A 20,910-nucleotide genomic window follows, 5' to 3' on the forward strand; every position below is an offset into this window, starting at 1 on the left:
TCCTCAATTATTTAAGCTGTTCTTAGTTGCATTTTCCGTGTTTTTGTAATAATAGATATAAGATAATTGTGACAAACGTTACCAAAGAGAGAAGTTTTATAATCCATCACAGCAATCAAAAAAAAAAAAAAAGAAAAGAAAAGATACAAGTTATTATTTTTTTAATTACATTTGAACTATTTCAGAGAAAGGAAGAGCAATGTATTAACGGGACTTCCATCGAACTGTGTGGGCTGGATGAATCATCTTTTTGCATTCCTAGGATATTGAGGATCTCGGAGTGGTCATCAAGAATCTAAACACCCTGCCAAGTAGGCAACCCGAGAGACATGCTGACAAAGTTTTCGTCTGATTCCTTCACATTTTTAAATTTCATGCTCATCTCACTTCTCCTTGGATTTGTCACTGCAAAATTAGCAACCTCATTTTCAAAACACCCTTAGGCCATGTTATAATTTCTGTGATTTCAAATCATCTTGCATTAGTTATATTTTAGCCTGGTAACCCTCATGCAGGGGGCTCGTTAATTATACCTGGAGCGGCTGGGGCCTGGCAGAAAAGGGGAAGCTTAGCATAAAGCTGAGAAACTGCTGACAGGAGCTTTGGAGGTCAGAGAAAGTATGAAAGGGCAAATTTGGAGTTAGTTGTTTTTCACAAGAAACAGGGACAAGGGGAGGAAGTTGAGACAGGGGATTACTGCGGCCTCCTAACTAAAATCTCTGCTTCCACTTTTGCTCTTCTGTGGTCTAGTCAACACAGCAGAGAGTCTCTATTAAAGCAGAATCAGGTTCTGTCACTCCCAATGGCTTCCCACCTCATTCAGAATAAAAGTGGAATTCCTTATAGTGAAGAAAGGCCATGCAAGATCAGGCCAGTTACATCCCAGGCCTTGAGGCCCATCTCCACCCACCAAGCTCCTGCCATAGTGGCCCCCTCGCTGGTCTTCTAACACATGGGCACAATCCCACCATAGAGTCTTCGCATTTGCTGACCTGCTGACCCCTTCAACTGGAGGTTCTTCTCTCACATATTTACATACTAATCCAGCAACCTCAACACTTTAAGTCTTCATTCACCTTTCTCCCCAGGAAGTCTTTTCTGCTCCAAACTGGCACTTTATCTTCCTTCATTGCCTTATTTTTCCCATGATGCTTTTCACGTCTTTTAAAATTTTAACGAATGAGTTAATTAATTTCGTTTTCTTGTTTACTTATGCAACCAAAATTGTGAACTATATGAGAGTAAGGATTTTCATCTGGTTTTGTTAAAAAAACTTAACCGCTCAAAGAATGTTGGCTAAATGAATGAAATGCCTTGAAATCATAAACCAGCAGACCCATGACTCTGCGGTAAGATAAAGTTTGGATTTGAGGTTGAACTTCTCAGTGTGCATTAGAAATTATCTTCTACTTAAACTTTGGTGTACATGCTGGGTTGAATTAAATTTTGATTAATCTCAACCTCGCAGATTTTTATTTCTTAAAAAGCCTCTCTTTAACTTTCCTTTATATTTTTAAAATGCAATGATTAATAATGTTAGTAAGGGTTTCTCAGTCTCAGCTCTGTTAACATTTCAGGCCAAATAATTTTTTTTGTTGGGAGATGGGCTGTTTTGTTGGGGGGATGGGCTGTTTCGATGGGCTGTCCTGTGCTAGTAACCCCCTCCCCAAGATCTGACAGCCAAAAAAACATCTCCAGTCATTGTCAAATGTTCTCTGGATGGAAAAATTGCTCCTGGTTGAGAAGCACTGATGTAAATAATTTTCATATATTCCTATTCGAATAAAGGGTTATATTTTTCATAGAACACATGTGATGGATTGGAAATCATGTGCATCTCATGCTTACTTTATCAACCGTATAGATAAGCACTGTAATAACTGGTAGCAACATGTTATATCTGTAGATGTTAAGATAAAGTTTAGGAAGAAATAGAAAATAGATAACCCCTTGTTTAATGGCCCAGGAACCCTATCACTACGGACTGATGGTGGATGTTGTGAAGTTTTTTACAGTAAAGGGCCTGGGGAAAATAATAATAATTATTATAGCATGCATTCCTTCATAATTTATACAGGTAAAATCAGATGAAAACAATACTTTGCTTTATTGGGTAAATAAAACCACAAAAGGGAAATAGGCATCCTGGAGTCTGTGTGTGGAAGGAAGACAGTTCTTTATTCATTTGTTTCATTTGAGGATGGCAGGTGGCATGCGTACGGAGAGTTTGGTTATGGGGATAGATTGGAGGTGTGTAAGTGGAATTCTGATGCCTCTTTAAAAAAAATGATTGGTTAATTGATTGATTGATTAAAAGCCCTACTTATAGAGATACTTCTTTGTCTCCAACAGGCACCTCCATGGGACATTTGTCCACATAGCAGTTAATATAAGGGCCCGGAGTCGCTAAGAACTACTTATGCCATAAACAAAGCTTCCAATTTGAGGATTTAGGTATCGTTCTAAGTAAATGTAAAGTTTAAGAATTATATAAGGCACTTAATAAAAAAATATAAAATTGAATCGAAGGGATGTGACCTCAGATCTATGTGGAAAGGAAGTATACTTTGCAGTCACTTTGGGGGTGGACACCATCAAACGATAAGCTGAAAGGAAGTAAAAAGCATAAGATGAGGATCAGGAAAAAGAACTGATAAGTGGCAGAGAATCTCCAAATGTTACTTTTTGACAACGTTTGGGTAAATTTGTTTTATACTTAATCATTTTACACAGTACTTTGACCTCATCTGTGTCATAAACATTCATTTGTGTGTTACTCAAACAATCTTAGCTATATTAACTTAATATCTTTCCTCATTTGAACAAAATAGAAATTCCAGAAAGCCAAGAAGCCCAGCCTCAGAGTTTTACAAACTTCCGAGTTTGAACTACAACTGATTAATCCCCTAAATTCTTGAGTGTCAAAGGCATGTCACCAAATAGGCCACTAAAGGCACGAAGGAAGCCAAAAAAGGAAAGAGCCCCCTAAAGGAAAATGGCATTTGATTGGGAACTTTCAGACATCTGTCACTCTTTGTGACAGGCGCAAAAAAAGTCCTTCGCACATCTTGTGATGTGCAGGTGAGACAGGACTGACAGCTGAAGTTCACCGTAGCTGTGTGCAGGGAGGGCCATTGGGGGTGGGGGGTGGTGGTGGAGAGGCTAATTTTGCAGATCGTGCTTTTACACTCTGAATATCACTTTCAAAAAATTGTCCGGGGCCAACTTGTAACCCAGAATGCCATCCACCGTCCATTAAAGATGTCCCACTTGATAAACCAGGGTATGCACCCACCTATGGAACGGGTCATGCAGAAAGTTGTGAAAAGAAAGATCGTGTGGGTCTCTCCGCTACAAACAAAGCCATGTTCCATCCCTGGCCTCTCGGTTCCCATCGGAGTGCTTGCTCCTGCGGGGAGAGCCTGCCCCTGGAGAATTCTGCTTTGACTAAGCTTCCCAATCAGCTCGCGAGGGAAAGGCGCGCTCCCTCCCTCGGCCGGCCTGCGTCCTCGCCCCGCCGGCTCCGCACGGCCCTCCCATTCTCTCCACTTCCCTTCCGTTCCCTCCCTGTCGGGGCGGAATTAAGTCCAAGGCAGGATCAGGTTCCCCGCCTTCCAGTCCGAAAATCCCGCCAAGGGAGCCGCAGAGCAGAGAAAAAAACCCCGAAGTGGAGCCAGGGGAAGAAAGAGACCAGTGAATCACCGGCCGGGAGGGGAGGCAGCCGCCGCCGCGCCGCCTGCAGCCGCGATCCGGCACCTGGACGCCGAGCTGCAAACCTCGCCCCTTTCAACAAAGGCAGCCGGCGCGCACACTGCACGTTTGCAACTCCAAGTAAGTGGAAAGGGGCGCGCGGTTCTCCGAGGTGTGTGCAAGCGAGTTTCCTTCGCCTCCTGCCACTTTTCCGGGCGTCAGCAGATGATGGTGGCTGGAGTCGGGGAGAGAGGCTGCCTAGGAGGCTTTCCTCGTAGGGGCTGCTTTGCAAAACCGATTTGCTCCTGAGGCAAACTGAGGCAGATTTGGGGAGGGGGGTAGTCAGAAGAGTCGGGGCGCCCTGAGATGAGTGGAAGGCATGCATTTGTGATGTCGTGCATGCATTTGGGCAGTGTTCCTGCTACCAGCTGGGGGCCATTGCAGGAGCTTCGCTCTTCGTAAAACCTGCCTGAGTAGGTGTGTCTGTGGCTGGGGAGGGAAGAGAGAGAAACTGAGGCACCTGAGCCAGCAGGCCGCCTGTCCCCGTCTTTCTCTACTTCTCTGGTCACCCCAGGGCTTGCTGGATCATAACTCTTAGCTGGCATTTCTAGTCGCTACGTGGGTGCTGGGTCCTCCAAGCGCCAGCTGACACTGAGCATCTTTCACGGAGCATCTAACACGCTCTGTCCTGCCTGCGGGCCCAGGGATGGTTCTAGAAACGCTTAAGGCCAAAGTTTAAAAGACACATCTTTAACCCCATCTCTCATTTGAATGCTGGTTTGAATACCTGCCCTGTAGGCAAGCATTTGAGCTTTTTGTATTTCACGCACATAAAGCTCGGGTATTTTTGTTACTGATTTGCCAGATCTCTTTTCTAATCGATGTTTCTAATAAGTTAACAAAATATTTTTTAACGCGAGGAATGTCTTCAACTCCTTCTATAGTTAACACACAGAACGTAAAACTTCCTCTCTGCCTCTCACACACACACAAACACAAACGCGCACACACACACACACACGCACACACGCACACACGCACACACACACGAACTCAAGAACATACACCGAGTTTCTGTACACTATCATTAACTCACCTCCATCTCTTTTAACAACCGCTTTGTAAATCCGGGGATACATTGAAAAAATAGGAGTGGCACGTGGGGGGAGGGGCAGCCATGAGAGGGGAGAAGGAACAATGTGAGAGACGTCGAGTTTCAGTTTTTTAGCATCTTTCATGTTGGTGGGCTTTTTGCTTTAGCAGCTTGAGAAAGAGTGTGTGGTGTGTGTGTGTGTGTGTGTGGTGTGTGTGTGGGGTGTGTGTGTGTGTGTGTGTGTGTGTGTGTGTGTGTGTGTGTGTGTTGGAGGGAAGGGCCTGGGAGGAGATTCAGGAGTTCCCAGAAAGAGCTTTTGAACAAATAACATCATGAAGCAATTTTCTGATCCCAGGCAGTATGGAATTGGTGAAACAGTAGAGCCCTTGAATATTGATTATTTGGGGATGAATTGATATGTAGAACTATTACAAGGTAATGTGAGTGTCTCCTAGCATAGAAAATCAAGCTTGTATTTTCCATCTTCATTATGCTCCTTTTAAAGTAAATTATGCACTTTAAAGACCAAATTATTTAAAAAACTTATAGTCCAGTTCAATTTAAATGAAATTTGATTATCTTTTTCCCTCTTTATTCATGGGACATGAATTATTACAGAGTGGCAAAATGTGTACTCATTTAAACTGGAGGATGAGATTTTTTACTCTTTTATTTAAAAATAAACTAATGCCGTTATGCTGTGCTCTAAGAAACTTTTGTGCTTTGAGTTCTCCAATTGTACTTTAAATCTTTAGAAGGTGAGCTTTCCTCTCCTGCTGTTCCTGAGCCATTTTTTTTTGGACATTTTTCTCCGTGTTTTAGTAAAAGTCCTCTACAAAGAGCGCTCACCTGGAGCCACACACAGCTGTGTTCCAGCTCACTTGTGGACACAATTGCATGGTACTTTCAAAGCTCCAGCAGTGAGAGAAACTGTTAACATATAACTTATCTTCTGACTTTTAAATGAGGTATTATACAGAAATGAGAATAATATATATTTAATGGTATATATACTATAACCTATTACATGTATTATATGATAATATATAATTCAATGGTTTCCTAGTCCTCTTTCCATGATATCTAGAGTAATAAATTTACTATTTTATTGAAAATGTACCTTATCTGGTGTTCACATATAGCAATATGTAGCACCAAGCCACATTTTTTAAATGAGCTTTTTTTTTTTCTCCAGTAGAGCCAATGGCCTGGTTTGCATTTCACAAAACCCGATTACTGGAAATAACCTGAGAGAAAAAGGTCCCCAAATAGTTTAATAGCTTTTATCAATAAAAATCAATCTTAGAAATTAAATATTTTAAGTTAAAAATTGTTTTTTCCCCTTTGCAGATACTCTTGCTCTCTCATTTAAATGACATTCTCACATGCATCCTGATCATATTCCTATTTGCCATGTGGTGTTTTTGTTACTATTCAAAATTTTCTCGGGAGACTGAGTTTAGTTGGCTTGTTCAAAATGGTGTAAAAAAAGTTAACAGTGGATTGAGGGCCAAGAGTCAGAGTTCAGAATATAAATCCCATACTCCCAACCTTTGTGCTTTTTAGGATGATGGCATAGTGATAAAGAGAGTTGTCTTTGACTTCTCTCCTGAAAGTGATGTCCAAACAGAGACCACCCAAGGTGATTGCTAAGCAAATGTGTCTTACACCTGAACTCACCTCTGTCCAGTTTGAGGTGTGTCTCACGCTGGAGCATCAGGCTGACTCCGGGCTCTCCAAGGGCCCTCGCTCCATAGCTCCGATGACGAGTGGGGCTTCTTTCTAAGCGTGAGGAATGTCGTCTGCTCTGGCTGCTGTTCTAATGAATCATCAAAAGATCTTTTGTCTCCCTTTGGCACAAGGGCATGTTACTGCCCGGGGTAAAATAATATTTAGATACGGACCTTTTCTTTATGAGCTGGGCCTGCTTTTTTCCATACAGAATCAATTGGCTTGAGTGGAATTTGGGCCATGGCCTCACTTTGGAAAGATGTTCTCCATTTTTGAATGTTTATGGCCAATTCAAGTTTCCATCCACTGGGCCATTTTTCCATGCTTTTCATGCCAGGCTTCTATGTGGCATAGTTTTCCAGGTGTCATACAGTCTTTCTAGATTGTCAAGTATAACAAGCCTTTGTTCCTTCCTATTCCAGTATCTGGTAAATAAGAAGTTAAAATTTCCATGATTTAAAAGGGGTAGCTATAGTGTGACATTATCAGGGGGCATTGTAATTATGGTGATATTGTGGATTTGATTACACAGATCACATTCACCACAAGTCCCTATTTCTTAAGGGTAGGCAAGGAGTACAGTGAATAGTTCATGCTTGAGATATTTTGAGAACTAAAACTTCATTTCTTCTACTGGGCTTTATTTTGGAGCCATTTCTTCACAGGAGGTCTAGATAAAGTGACACCTCAAATAAAAAAAAGTCATCATAATGAGTTTCCCAAAAGCAGAATCCTTAGATTGTTAAACTTCATATACTTAGTAAAAAAAAAAAAAAAAAATCCTTGCTTTATATGGATCTTGAAGAAACAAGTCACAGTAACTGACACTTGAGCTCTTCACTCTAAGAACCGTACTTGGTAAAAACCAAACCATCGTTTTCAAACACAGATAGCATGCTATATCTCTAGTTTTTTGTTCTCACCTCTTCCACCTTATAAACCTACCTGTTCCTTGCTTCTGGCTCTCATTTCTCCTTTTTACTGATCCAGTTGCTATCATTTCCCGTCTAACAACTCCCATGATGCCTTGCCTAATTCCTTCCCCATACCTGTGACGGCAGGTATCCATCCACCAACATAGGTATCAGGTATGGCTGCCCACATCCAGGATTCCGCGGAAGGCTGAACCTTGCTAGCTGCAATTTGGACCTTTTTCTCACCTGGTTCGCTCAAATCTGCTTTTAGGGCCAACGTACTCTCTAGAGACTCCACTAGATTTTTTTTTTTTTTTATTTTGACTCAGACCCTGGCTAAGATCAGCTTACACTTTCATCGCTGCATAAATGTTGACTTTATTTTGCTCTCAGCTTCTCAGTTTCAGTGAAGGAGTGGAGCCAGGATTACTCACCTCCGTCACACTCTCCCAGGTCCTACCTCAACAATTAATGTTTCTCACTGCTATGGCAAGTCAATTTAACGATAATAAGCAATATTTATTGTGTATGTGCAGAAGCCTCATATTGTGCTGGCCAATGTAGTATATTTAAAAAGTGTTTAAGTCCTAATTTTCTCTCTCCCTCCCTCCTCTCTCTCTCTCTCTCTCTCTGTCTCTCTCTGTCTCTGTCTCTCTCTCTCTCTCTCTCCCTCCCTCCCTCTCTCTCTCACTCACTCGATCTCTTGCTGGCTCTCTCTCACTCTCTCTCTCACTGTCTCTCTAGGGCTCACAGTTTTACAATTCCAAACACTGTGTTTGGTAAATGGTACTAACTTGTGAAATTCTTTATTAGAAATACATTTAAAAGACATCTCAAACAATGAAAATCCATTATATCCCCACCCATCTCTGAAAGAAACACTTTAGAAGTCACATTCATGTTGTCAAACCAATGGTTTTTTGCATTTCTTCATTTCCCTTAACATGCAGCAATATTTTCTGCTAATACCACCTTCTTAGAATTACCTTTTACTGTAACCTCCCTGACATATTATTATTTTAATTTCTTTCCAACTTCTTCGGTCACTCCGTTCATCTTTTTTTTTTTTTGCCCCCCCCTGCAACTTTCAAGTGTAGATATGTATTTCCAAATATTTCCATCTCTCTCTCTTGCTTCCCACCCTCTCCACCTCCCTCTTTCACTCCCTCTTTCTCCAAATGCCTCAGTATTCATCACGAATCTTCTTTGAATTTCTATTCCAATTTTCCTTGAGAAAACTCTCAAATCTCTTCATTCTCTATTGAGTTTTAGTCTCACGTTTTTAATTGTTTTTTGAATGACTACTAAAAGAAATGATTCGGGCACAATCCTGTTTTGCGAAAGAGATTGAAGTAAAGGACTTTGTGTTATTTTATTCTTATCCCTAACAGACTCCTACAGTATCGACTGTCCTATTATATGTTAGGTGGCGTGACAAAAATAAATCACTACGCCTTCAAGCAAATTATGGTCAACTCAGTGAATAATAAGATTAAAACACAAATTACACAAACAACACAAGTTAGAGTAAGATATATATACACGCAAGATTTTTGCCCTAAGCAGTTCAGCAACAAATATATAAACACGTTTTTATGAGAAAAAGCAGAATAACTCACAAAAGCCTAAACGGAGAAGGTGATATTCATTTTAAAAGCATCACTGTCTCTTTGTTGCTTTACTGTCATTTATTCTGAGAAACCGAACTCTCAATTCCTTCCTGTTTTCATTTCACATTAGCCACACGAGAGCAGAAAAACAATTGTCGAAAGTGACATTTAAGAATTCAGTCTGAGTTATTTAGAATAAATATAATGTTAAAGGCACAACACCTCACCCAAGATGTTCCTTTCAGGAAAATTTATACATGAGATACAGACATGAGATGACTGTTCTTCAGTGAATATATAGACGTGGAGGGGAAGAAGGCAAGTCCTCCAACGTCAGCTGTGGCATTTGGATGAAAGCGGGAACGAGCTGGAGATGGAAGGCACCCAGGGAGGGTCCCCACCCCCCCGGACAGTCCTCTCTCTAGGTGGGGCTCTAATTCCCCCTCTGCTTCTCGGCCTCTCTTTCTCCCCTTCCTCTGCTCTCCCAGCATTGATGACACTGGTCAAGCACATCTCTAACCTCTTGTAATCACTCACCGGCACCATGCAGCCCTTGAAGGCAGGTACTCGCTCATTCGCTGCAAGAACCCTACGATATCTAGCAAAAGACCCTTGAAAGGCCCAATAAATGTCTGGCATAGGAGTGAAAAAGTCAGTAATTGACTCCGAATACCATTCTTTCTACCCTTCATGTTCCAATGACCTTGTCTGTCCTCTCTACCCGAGCCCCTTAAACGTCACCTGGTGTTGTTTCCTGTTTAAACCTGGGCACTCCCATTCTGTAGAACAAGCTGCTCCATCTCTTTTTTTTAATTTTCACCTCCTTCATTCCAGAGATAATATAGGCCTGCCCATTGGACTTTACGGCACCAAACGTTGTCCGGATACAGAGAGAAGTCGACCTAGCTCTTTAACGAACCAGATAATTCAAAGCTTACAAGACTGACCACTTGAAGCATTATTTTCATTATAACTCCATTGTGTCTATAAAACATTTGCATTTTAAAACTTTTCACATTTATTTTCTCATATTTTCACAACCATTCTACTTAGGTTGTCAAAGCAAGATTAAAAAAAATTAATATGGACACATAAGCTTAGAGAAGTTAGTGTTACCCCATTAAATGCCATACAAATAGTAAAACAAAGGCCTGAAAATTCCTAATTTGTTTTTTTTTTCTCTTTTACAATATAACACCACCTCTCTCTCTCTCTCTCTCTCTCTCTCTCTCTCTCTCTCTCTCTCTCTGGCTAATTAATCTTATGTTCTAGTTGCCTCTCCCATCAAACCTAAACTTCAGTGTACGGATAGTAACAGCCCAAATAACCCAAGGGAATGGTTCCTGTCTTCAGCATTTATCAGAATAGGTAGAGTCCTGTCTTAGCATCCAGATGCCGAGAGCCCAACCCCAGAGATTCTGATTTGAGAGGTGACATCAAGGAACCTGGACACGTGTCATCAGAATGCAGCCCATGCATTAGAAACATTAGCCCTCACGTTTCAATATTTGAGGTTCAAGGTCAAAGAAATCAAGATATAAACCACAGCTACACTTTTACTAGCTACGTGACCATCAGCAGCTATTGTGGTCTTTCTTCGATTTTCTTAGATCTCAAGTGAGGGCACTAGTACTTATCTAATAAGATTGACATGAGTATGAATCTAGAAAATGAATGTAAAGTGTCGACCCTAGAGTCTGATTGCTAGGGAGTGTTTGATGAGGATGTCGAAAATGCCGATGGGGATGCGGCACTGAATGAAAAGTCCACCCTCGCACGCCCTCCCCAAAATGGTTTTGTTTCTCATGCCCTGCTGGGTTCTCTAACAAACTTACCAACAGGAAGTGAGGTAAGACTCTGCTTCTGGAAATGTTTCTTTTCTACATGCTCAGATCATTTTCTCTAAATGCAGATGCAAAACTCCTTTCTTCTGACAAGAAACACGCAGTACATGCAATCGTGCTCAAGGCCTGAGGGAGTTGACATGTAAGGTCTCCAAAGTCAGACTGTCGACCTTGGTCTTTCCCCCGGTGTCTAGAACATTGAGTACACAGGACATTCCCAATCTGTGTGCTGCCACTGTAATGCTGACATCGGTGATGCCCGTAACCACATCCTCCCTGGCCCATACCACCACCAAGGGTCAAGGAAGGTTTGGATGCAAAAACGTGTGTCATTTCCTCATATGCTGACTGTTGTTTGGTGTGGCATGCTGAGTATGTCACTGAATCTCCCAGAACCTCAGGATTTTCAGCTGTTAGATGGCGATGATGCTGATGATGATATTACCTGCTTTGCCTACGTCGCAGGTAGGTGGTAAAGGGAAATTGTGACAACGCAATGTTTATAAATTGTAAACTTCTATACTAAATGTGGATATTATTAATAAAGTCAGTGGGGCCAATTCTTTCTTTCTCCCCAGTTTTGCTACTTGTCATTGTCCTTTTCTCAGGACACCTAGAAATTGCTTAAGATGCCGGAAGGTAAGTTTAAGGAGGAGGGAAGATGTGTGACAGGTGTGAAGAAAAGGAAATCTGAGTCATAGTGAAAAAAGTAAAGTGAGTAGACAATTCTAAAAGGATCCTTTCCCTAAATATTATGTTATCATTCTTCCTAAGAGTTGTAAAGGATAGATATCAAATTTTTCAATTGGTTATTTTCACTAAATTTAGGTCTTCTTTGCAATTGATTAGCAATACTTTATTTATACTATAGCTGTGCGTCTCACTCTTCGATGTGCATATCCGTCACATGGAAATTCTTCTGATTCAATAGGTCTCCTGTGGACTTTCAGAATCTGCATTTCTAATAAGCTCCCGGAGACAGCAGTACTGCTGGCTTAAGGACCTTAACTTTGAGCAGCCAGTAGCCAGCCACTAGTGTTTAGTTTGACAAAAGAGAAAATGAGAGAGGGATCAGAACTCTCCAGTCATGAAATCTATAGCTTAATAAAAGTGTGAGGGTCATGGACAATATAATACTTCTTGCTCTGTGCAAAAGCTGCTCATGCCTGTATCGTCATGTCCAAATAATATTTACAACATTCGATTATTTATGAAAGGAATTTGCAGTCACCATCTGAATTGCTATGAACATGATCGAAGCCCCTTAAGAGTAAAAGGCCCCTTCCTCACAGGACATTGGGTCCAGTCGAAACTCTCCTGAGGCCAAAAGGTCCTTGGAATTTGGTCCCGTCAAAAACATCCATGCTTAGAAAAACGTTCCTGGGTCCAAACAACCCATAACATTTATTTATACTTTTGGTTTACAAGATTAAGACATATAAAATATTACCATGTTTTGTTGGTCCAGTAATTGTGTTGTGGCTGTATTACCAGTAATAGCCCTTTTTGTGTCAGTAGCCTAACTCGTAATGGCACATGTCAAGGACCAAATATCATGGATCTTTCGGCGTTGACCAGATGTCTCAGTGGATGCTTTGGACAGGAGCAAATGTCCGCTAATTGACCCCTTGCCAGGTGTGGACGCCGGTCTCTTTACCAACACTTCCACTAGAGTCCTTCCCTGGAGTGGGTGTAAGTGACCCAAATGGTGCCTTCTTAGTTTCCCTTAAAAGCTAGTGAGAAATGTTTTGGAAACTTCATTCTTATATGAAATGGATATCATGTAGTATGTTTGATTCGTGCTAGAGTATCCTCTTCTATAGGTTTTGAACATCTATTACTCCCTTTGATTGTTCCCTTCCAAACTATAATAGAAGTAGAGTAGGTATCTTTCACCCGTGTGACTTCCTGGGGGACATTGGGCTGCCCCAGAAGGAGCCATAGCTTTCTGCCTCAGAGTCCAGATTTAATCAATAGGGAACGATTCTTCATTGGTGGCAATTTTGGTAACAATCTTAGGTAACAGAGAAAATCTTCACTCAGGCTAAAACAAATGGAAACCATACAAACCTTTAAAACAATGTTTGCACAATGGCCTTCCTTCTTTGCTAATAATATTGCCTTTTCTAAACCTAGCCAGGCGATTATTGCTCCCAACAGCAAAGATTCATCTGGGAGGTTTTAATGTATTGTGGTCTTTATTTCTGAGCATTAGAACATCAGAGGGGTTCCACTGGGTGTCTGCCAGCTGGCCAGATGGGGTGTCTCTTTTAAGCCAGAAGTTGGATCTTGGGCTTAAGAAAAAAATACCCTGAAGCTTTGGAGACTCTTATGCAAGGATCCATTTAATTCTTCAAAAAATATTTTCTATAAAAAAATGTTGCCTTCTGTGTGCAATATATTTTTTTAGATATAGTCCAAGGGATTCAAATGAGGAAGCCTGAAGCTGCTATAGGAAAGAAAGCAAGTAGTTTATTAGATTATTTCAACAGACATAAGTACTTAAATTTTGAAACAATAAAATAAAGCCTTTTCCCTATTCTCTCTTCTTGGTTATGATATATAATTTAACTATTAAATTCGATGTCTCTGGCGATATTCAGAAAAGTGAAATACACCTCGATGAGTGTCAGACTTGCGAAAGGTTAATTTTAATCATGTGAAAAATAATGGAAATGGTTTTTTCATGATGTTGGTCATTAGGAAAACACAGATATATACCTGAAGAAACGCATTATTTTTTCACATTCTAGAAAAATGTGTGTTCATTGCACAAGATATTCAAATTTTTAAAAATTATAAAGAAGGAAAAAACTCACTTATAATCCTGCTCAAAATAGATACCTCTATTAACACTCTGATATTCTATTATAGTTGTTTCGATATTATAGTTTAAAATTAGTTGTTTGAGTAATTGTTTCCTGCTTTGTAAGTCAACATTATAATTGATGCACACTATATTTTTAATAGCTGTATGCACTTTTAACGTGGGCATTCATTTCTACCAGATGACCCACTTAAGATGGACAGTTAATTTATTTAGCTTGACATGGGTAAATTTGAATCATAAACAAATCTTAGAATATTCATATTATGGACTCACCAAAAGTTGGAAATAGAGAAATGCAAACGAATAAACATAATCCTATGAAGCAAACAAACAAACAAAAAAATCTTTTGTCCTAGCAAAGGATGTTCTGTTTAGATGGGAACAGATAATCCTGTGGAACTCAGCGTGTGCCAGTTAGAGGTCAAGCTGAATAAACATTATCTTCTACTCTTAGCCTGGAGGACCCTTCCAGAGGACCCTTCCAGAGGACCCTTCCAGATACATATGGGGCGGGGGGAGGGTAAAAGTCCTCCCAGGGAGCTGCAGCTGCCTGATCCCACCCAGGTCCAATCTAACCCCTTCAGCAGGTCCCAGGAGCCTGGGGACCCTCAAAGCAGCTCTGGGCTAAGAGGGGTGGGCCCAATGCTCTACAGTTGAGGAACTGTGGGAGCAGCATTGATTCATGTCGCTCCAGGGCTTGGAACCCTAAGGGGAGTTATTTGTTTGCTCTGTTATTATTTGGAATGACTAGTGTACAAATTGGCTCTAGTTTAAAGTGAGTCTGATCAAATCTGGGATGACGACCACATTCCTGTTTGTAGAAGAGGGTGAAAGTTAAATGCTGTTATCATCGAGGCCGGTACTGAAATTCCCACCGACTTGAGCCTAAATGGGATTGAGCCTTTTTAAATAGGTGTTTTAGTCTGACGGTTAGGGGTCACAGAGTTTGCCCTGTGATATGTGCTGTCTGAGGGTTTGAAGATGCATGTCAAGGCTGTCCTAGAGGAATTCGGTTTGGAGAAATAGCTTAAAAGTGATTTAGCAGGAATAAGTGGGTAGAGGTGGATTTCTACCCCTCTCTAACTAGATCCACATTTTCTAAAAGCAGGCTCACTCTGTGGGTTTCTAATGTCTCATCCAGCGACGCTTTCTTGCAAGAGGTTAAAATGAGAGCAGTCAGCTTCAAAGGCAGCAGAACTAAGGCAAAAAGAAATAGAAGTGGACTTGAACTGAGACCTTAGGAAAAACACACAAAAATCTGATGGACAGAAGCCATGTGCTTGGGAGAAAGAACCTCAGACCTCACAGAAAATTCTATTAGGTGGCCTTGAGGTTTCTGTCTCTACAGATAAACCAATGGGCAAGTGTCTTTGGTTCCTTTGGGCTGATCTGGGGTTCGTGAGGAGGTTTCTCTGGGGTGGATTGTCTCCTGGACTCAAGACATCTCTTGGTATAATAATGCCATGAAGTCAGTCCAGCTCTGTGGAGCATCCCTGGCCCCTTCTCGTTCTTCTCAGAGGGAGTACTTGAAGACAGTATCAATTGTCCCAGCAAAAAGAGTCCCTGCCTCAAATAGGAACTCTCTCTTCTCTGTTGTTGCCATCCTTGTCTTCCCCTGCCTCAGGGATGATCAGGAAAGGGGATCAAGGAGGACATGGAGAGGCTCCTTTTCAAGGGCTGGAGCTAACAGAACCCCTCCTGGCCCAGGGCTCAGCTACACAAATGCCAGTGAGCTTCCCTGGTTAGGTTACTCGCGTGACTTCCAGCCATCGGCTGTGATGTGTAACGTTAAGTGTCCTATTTAAATCAGACAACGTTTAGAGAGATTTCTATTGAAAAGCACAATTTCATTTTGCAGAACTAGTGTCATTCCCTCGTTTTCTTCCCATCTTAAATTGGTCCCTTCCTTATCTGACTTTCAAGTCCACACCAAGGTGTAGACAGATTTACCACCGTCTATTAGAACTTGAGCAGCAATTGAAAACAAGGGCAGAACAAAGGGAAGGTGTGACTCATCTGAAGGCAACTCGAAGGTCTCTTTGGTGAGGAAGACCAGCCCAAGTGTGCCGGCCATTTTCCTGCAAAGGGACTGCATTTCATTGCTCATTACTGTGAGACGGGATTGCCTATCTCGTGGTAGAATTTAAGCAAAATCACACTTTGTTCCTTGAGGATGTTCGAATATTTGTATCTGTTTTGACTCATAATGCTGCAGTTTGATTGGAGCGTCCTTTAGGCCCGCAGAGAGGCCCGGAACCTCTGAACTGGAAAAGCTGACAAATGTGACAGTGAAGTGTAGACCAGTTTAGTCAGGTTTTGAGGAACAAGTAACAAATTCTCCCAGTGGCTGGAAATGGAGAAATTGTAGAACTGTGGCTTATCGCTTTTACTGAAATGAGGACATATCTGATGAAGAGCACCTTGTGCAGTTGAGGGACATTTAAGGTACAGACTAGAAAGGATAAGACATGGAAATATTGACTAGTGTTCCCGGAAGCGAACCTACAGGTCTTATATTCCTCAAGACAGCATCTAAGTGACATCACTTCCATTTAGAGGTCTCCAAATGAAGATACTTCAACTGTTTGATCCAATTGGTGGTCTTTTGTATTTCTAGGAAGTCACTATATTCATTTGGAGTTTCAGCAGTCAGATATCGTGTCACTGAATCTCATTGTTTCTGCTCTCATGCTAGATAATTTTTCCCAGTTCTTTTACTTCACCATTACCCAATTAGCAACGGACACGCAGTAGGTCCTCAATTCATGTTTGTTGTTACATAGAATTAGGATAACATTTTGCCTAGTTTCTACTCCTCCCTACCTGCCCCCTTCCCTCCACCAACCCTGGAGAGATTCAATATTAACTGGCTGCCCAAGCCAAACATTGTAACGCCTGCAACAATTTTCTTTGGCATCTCTGGCTTTTCTTTTCTGCTCTGTCCTTCAGAATCAGGGATATTTCTGTTATCCGTGTTCAGGCATCCAGAGGCCTGCCTTCTGCTATTGCACGAAGACATCTCGTATCCAGATTTCATGCTGGCCTTTGGCAGCCCCCGATTCCCTTGATATGCTCTGGGGACACATGACATTAGGTCATAGTTCAGGACCTGCCAGCATCTCTGAGGCCCTATCCCCAGGAACTTCCAGGACCAGAGGGGAGCCGCCATCCCTTATCACCAGCTCCTTCTGGAAGCTGAAGGTTTTGCTTTCATCTCCTTTTTCTTTGAGCACAATTCACCCACTTTAATAATAAGATCTGATATTTACTGAGCGCTTCCTGTGTGACGGGAACTTTAAATTCAGTACTGGGTTAAATGCTCCCCCAAACCCATGGCATAGAGATTAGTTTCCTTCTTAGTTTAAAAGTGAGGAAACCGAGTGTCAGAATAGTTAAGTAACTTGTCCAAGTTCGTAATCCGGGAAGAGGTAGAGCTGAAATCATGGTCCTAATATTTCTAACCACAAATCCCCACATCATGCTTTAGCTTTTCCCCCTATTCTACAGCAAGGGCCCAGCGAGTACCTGAAGATACTTTGGTTCATTATTCCCTTCTTCCCCACAGCCAGGTAGATACCCTCTCCTGGACAAAGAGTCCTATCCTTAGATTAGATCTCTTTCATTGCATGTTATTGTATATTGTTTTATTCTCCATCATTCTCTCAAGCACCAGTTTGCCTGCCCTGGTGGCTCAATGGGCTTATGCCGAGCTAAGGGATGGGGGAATGTAGGCAGGAGGGTGTCTGGGAGATGCTCTGTCTGTTTCTCCAGCCTGCTATCACCTGACTAAATTGTTTGCTAGATTGCTGTGTTCCAGCCCTGGGGGAGGCCACGACGCCGTGTTTGTTTGTGTGCGAGAGTCTCTGGCTTTGATTAGCAGCTATCTCCAGTGCAGCTGAACATACAGGAGGGACCAAAGGACGAGAAAGAAAATCCTGCTACAGTTTCCCATTGGAAGGCTTTCGCTGTCAAGTGTGGACATCCAACAGTGGGGTACAGATGAACAGAAGCTGGGAAAGGTTAGGCAATGGGTTCTCCATGCCCCACATCCCGTCGTGTGTGATGAAGTCACTCCTTCACGTGAAGTGTTGAGCCTCTAGCCCTCTCGATGTCTTTTATGATTAAGGTTTAAGACTGATATTGATACGGTCTGATGAGGGGCACAGGCTGGAAGGCTGAAAAGCATGAAGGAGCACCATGATTACAAGAGCTAGGGTAAAAACAGGGAAAAGGATGTACTTATCTTAAAGGGCTAGTCACACATTCAGAAGAGGTAAAAATGACTATGACAATAATTCTATCAATTATAAAAAAAGAGGGAGGTAGGAAGTTTTTATTACTAACAAAGGCAAAGTTAGTGATTTTCATACCATAAACTGATAATAGGATTTTATTTCTTCTCGATAAATTAAATCTTCTAGCTATTGTAAGCACCCCTATCCGCTGGTAGCTGAATAATAAGATGTCTGCCTGAAATAAAGACCCCTCATATAGCCTTTGAAGAGTGCTTAATTTATCAAGAATTTTTAATCAATAGAATATTGGTCTGGGATGCTGTGGATGTGACAAAAAGACACCATCCATTATCTCAGCCACAGGGTTCTCAGCCACCTGATGTGGGTCCTTGTAAGGGGGACAAAGCAGAGTTAGAAAACCATACAATGTAGCATATGATTAAAGTGTCAGTGAGTGGTTTGGTCAAGTTACATAGAGGAAGAAGGCATTCTGGTCTGGGTAGAAAAGGGAGGCTGTGTGAAGGGATAGGATTTTCAGACAGAGCGGTACTGTATATGGCAGAAAAGCAGGAGGAAAGCATCCCAGGTAAGAAGAATGCCAACGAGATTATAAAAAGCAAGATATTGGGCTGCAGGGAGCAGATGCACCTGATGTATGTGCAGAGAGTGAGAGTAGGTGGCCAGGGTGTGGAAGTTAGGGTTAGAGACCGTTGGTTAATAATAGCAAGACCTTTGAAGAGCAAACCACTCAGCTTGAATTCTATCCTGTTAGATAGGAAGGGATCATTGAAGGGTCTCCACCAGCAAGGAAGGATTAGAACAAAAAACTTGGTAGAGTATAAGAAAGATTATTTTTCTCAAAGTAACAGATCAGCGGTGGAGAGAATAAGCTTTTAACAAGTAATCCTCTGTGTACCATACAAGCCCTTGATCTTTTCAAATTCTAGAAATCCTGTTCATGCTTTAGTGCCTTGCTTAAATACCATCTCCTCCATAAAAAATTGTCTTTATTCTCCTAGTTAAAATGAATACTTAGCTTTTTTTCTATTCCATACCTTTCTATTTTTCTTTGATAGTTTTATTCATTCATTCATTCATTCATTCATTCATTCATTTAAAAATATGCACTGAACACAACATGCTGGGCTCTATGTTAGGTGGTAGGAATATAGAGGTGATGACAGTCTGTCTTCAGATCTCACAGTCTAGATCAGGGACGGGCACATAAACAGCTAATGAGTGCAATGTCAATGCCATGACCTAGATTTGCACTTTTGAAAGACCTTAGGAGAGATGCTTAATTCAGCTGGGAGTGGATTCAGGGCCGGCTTCCAGGAGGAAGTGTCTCCTGTTTAATGACTGAAGAAGATGAGGGAGAAAGTGGGAGTTCTATGTAGAGTCAATGGTGTAAATCCTGACTTCTTTCTTGTCATGTAACAGTTACTTTCAATAACTGTGTCTTCCCTACTTAACTACAGAGCTCTTAGCCTAATGCTTTGCATAAGAACCAAGGGAGGAAGGGAAGAAGGAAGGAAGGGAAGGAGGGAGGGAGGGAGGGAAGAAGGAAGGAAGGAAGGAAGGCAGGCAGGCAGGCAGGCAGGAATGAAATTTTTGATGCCTTGATGTAAGTAGGCACTGATGAGGAATCTTTTCTGGACACACTGAAGGAAAATAAAAGCTAACTGAAGTCAGATGTTAGGAAGGAAGGTGGGTTAGTGAAGGGTGAGTGAAACCTGAGATGTTGAAGCTGATCAGTTTGGGAGAATTCTAGGGCCACGAATAGAAGAAATCTAGAGAAAGAGCTGATTTGGGGGAAGAGGTGAGGGTTCTGGGTCCAAAGAAATTACGGAGAGACAGGATGATCCTCAGAACTGAGCATGGTCTGGACTCAGACTTCGCAGGTCTCTCTGAACTTTGCGAGCACCCTCAATTCTGGGGAGTCTGATGACAATGAGTCTCAGGCAGCTAGCACTTGTCAGTGTGACCAGGCTCTCAGCTAAACTCAAATTCCTGGTTCATCATGCACCTTCCTCCCTGGGAGACCCTGCAGCATGCTTTAGCTAGAATGAGGTAAGGCCACGTTTTTGTGTTATTTTCTGGGGAATTTTAAAAAAATTATTACTTTGCTTCTTACTTTAAAGTTTCTTTGACTGCTTCAGCTTTCAAGAAAATTCTACGTTCAGGTCTAGGCATGTCACATGCACATGGAACGGGGGACGCCACATCTCCCAAAAGAGATCAGTTGGCCTCCGAGAGCCTTCTGTGATTTGAGTAACCGCATCTTAGATGCTTACTGATCACCCACACTGAGATGCCTGCTCCTTCCTTGAAAGGGCTCGTTTTTCTTTGCTTAAATGAAGAATCCTTCTGCAGCCACGGGAAAGAGTAGTTCCTCATGCAACTCAGCAAGGGTGACAGTGAAAGCCGGTTTGTTATGGCTTAACCGATACTGATTAAAATATGTGGAGAAACGGCAAATTACTAGTTTAGTAGTTGGGCATGGGGAGCATGGCAGAGGGGATGCGGTTAGCGTTAATATGATGGCTAGGTGGAGGGCCAGGGGAGGGAGGGAGCAATTGGGGGGATCGTTTTATGAACATTATAGATGTCTAACCAATGTACAGTATACTCGAAACTAATTTAAATAAGTCAATTTATTTTAAAAAATATGTGGAGAAACACACATGCGGGACCCTCAGAGAGAGAAACGTTTCTTATGTGCTTCGTTGCAAGGGCTTCTGTCCTGGAAAGATATTTTGGAAAGCGGTGGCTTCTTTGCTGTCCCCAGTCAGCCCCTCCTCCTCACACCCTGCTGGGACACGCAGACTCTCCCTTCTCTTTTGGCATTTTTTAAAATCCAACTCCAGGGATCCTCTTTCATAGAGGGGGCAGAGTTGAGGTCAGTGGATCATTTTTATTTTCCTTCCTTAAAAATTATTTTTGCAGCTTTGCGAAAAGAAAAG

General features: G+C 41.8%; 1 protein-coding gene across 1 annotated transcript in view; it reads left to right on the forward strand.

Moving 5' to 3' along the window:
• Positions 1 to 3,531: 3,531 nt before the first annotated feature.
• The window catches only part of PTN (pleiotrophin), a 74,909-nt gene continuing 57,530 nt past the window's right edge, over positions 3,532 to 20,910 (forward strand). Inside the window, exon 1 of the mRNA XM_023530268.1 lies at positions 3,532 to 3,831. The gene's annotated coding sequence lies outside the window, so the exon portion shown is untranslated. The remainder of the gene's footprint in view (positions 3,832 to 20,910) is intronic.

This window comes from Pteropus vampyrus, unplaced genomic scaffold, assembly GCF_000151845.1.
Source record: "Pteropus vampyrus isolate Shadow unplaced genomic scaffold, Pvam_2.0 Scaffold48, whole genome shotgun sequence".
Lineage (NCBI taxonomy): Eukaryota > Metazoa > Chordata > Mammalia > Chiroptera > Pteropodidae > Pteropus > Pteropus vampyrus.